General features: G+C 45.5%; 1 protein-coding gene across 1 annotated transcript in view; it reads right to left on the bottom strand.

Annotated features, from left to right (window-relative positions):
- Scnn1g (sodium channel, non voltage gated 1 gamma subunit) overlaps nt 1–1,918 on the bottom strand; it is a 52,226-nt gene that overhangs the window by 36,059 nt on the left and 14,249 nt on the right. The window lies entirely within an intron of this gene.

Below are 1,918 nucleotides of genomic sequence, written 5' to 3'. Positions count from 1 at the left end.
CTTTCTTTCTTTCTTTCTTTCTTTCTTTCTTTCTTTCTTTCTTTCTTCCCAGTATTAGGGCTTGAGCTTTCTTTTGTTCATTCCTCTCTTCCTTCTTCCCTCCCTCACTTCTTTCTGTCTTTCTTTCCTTTCTCTTTCTTTCCTTCTTCCTTCTTTCCTTCATTTATCTCTCCTTCCTTCCTTCCCTCCATCTCAGCCTGCCTGCCTGCCTTCCTTACCTCCATCCCTCCTTCCTTCCTTCCTTTCTTCATTCCTTCTATTGATGCTTAAACCCATAGCCTTGTACTCTTGCTGGGCTTTTTCACTCACAGCTGGCACTCTGCCACTGGGATCACACCTCCACTTTGGCTTTTTGCTGGTTAATTGGGGATGGAATCAAGTGGACTCTTCTTCACAGACTGGTTTCAAACCATGATCCTCTGGTTTTCAGCCTCTCACGTAGCGAGGGTTCCTGGTGTGATGACTGGTAACTGACTCTAGGCCTTTTTAAATTTTTCTCTCCTTCTAATATAAGGATTTTGGAGGAGCATAAACATTCAGAACATGACATCATCCAAATGAGTTACTACTCTCCTGTATCTCTATCACAATGCCTAAATGGTTATGGTGTGATTTGTTAGCTAGTATGCCTGATTTTTTTTTTTTTTTACAATATCACTTCCCTAACTCCCAGTTTTTCCCTCCCATCCCCATCTACAAGTTGGATAGTTCATTTTCAACATAGAATCCAGTAAGGACCACTGCTGCACTCGTTCATAATATGCCTGTTTCTTGGATTAATTTCCCAAAACTAGATGCTGAGATGACTTTTTCTCTAAGTCATTTACTAAGGAAGAATTCTCAGAAGATTCCTAAGGTCTGCTTCCCATTACTGTAACAAAATATTTGAGACAATCAATTTAAATAGAGGAAAAAGGGTTTTTGTTTTTGTTTCTCAAAAAGGAAAGGTTGGCTTTGGCTCAGAGTTTTGCTGATGTTAATTTCTGGTTGGTTGGCTTTGTGCATTGGGATTGGCATTCCACAACCCATTGAAGGGCAGACCCTTCCAGGGACCTAAGACCTGCTCTTAGGCCCCCCACCTCTTACTTATAGCTTCCACCACCCTCCAACAGTGCCACACTGAAGACCCAGCTCTGAATGCACTAGTCTTTGGGGAGATGCTCCAGATCCAAGTTAGTACAAGGTGAGAGGAAGCAGGTCAAGGGAGAAGACAGAGTCAGCAGAGATGGAATTGGAGATAAGGTCCTAGCATGGTGCCTTCAGCTTACCATGCTGAGAGCTCTGCCGTACATGCTGCCCCTGTTGTGACTGAAGGTGAGGAGCCGGCCTGCAGACCTCTGCACCCACCAGTCAGCCCTTAGGAGCCACCCAGGAGCAAAGCTCCCAGTTGAGGACTGGATTAGCTGCAAGGACAGATGTACAGGTTGCTAGTCCAAGGCAAGACTCAGTGTCCAATAACAGAGACAGGGCAGGGTAAGACAATACCAGACAATGAGGGTCTCCAGGGGAGGGGCACGTTTACCTCATTTCTGTGATTCCCCCCCCTTTACCCCCAAATAGAATAATGGCATGGTTATTCTTTGTAAGAGTTCATCATTGAATTAGAACATTTGGGGGCTCGCGCCAGTAATCCTAGCCACTCAGGAGGTTCAAAGCCAGCTGGGGCAGAAAAGTCTATGCGACTCTTATCTCCAATAAACTACTCAGAAAAAGCTGGAAGTGGAGCTGTAGTTCAAGTGGTAGAGCACAAACCTTGAGCAAAAGAAGCTCAGGGATGGCACCCAGGCCATCCTGAGTTCAAGCCCTAGGACTGGCACAAAAAAAAAAGAAAGAAAGGGGCTGGGAAGGTGGCTCAGTGGTAGAGTGCTTGCCTTGCATGCATGAGGCCCTGGGTTTGATTCCTCAGCACCACATAAGC

This window comes from Dipodomys ordii, unplaced genomic scaffold (assembly GCF_000151885.1).
Source record: "Dipodomys ordii isolate 6190 unplaced genomic scaffold, Dord_2.0 Scaffold14, whole genome shotgun sequence".
Lineage (NCBI taxonomy): Eukaryota > Metazoa > Chordata > Mammalia > Rodentia > Heteromyidae > Dipodomys > Dipodomys ordii.
The sequence above is the reverse complement of the archived record's forward strand: the minus strand, read 5'-3'. Positions and strand labels throughout refer to the sequence as shown.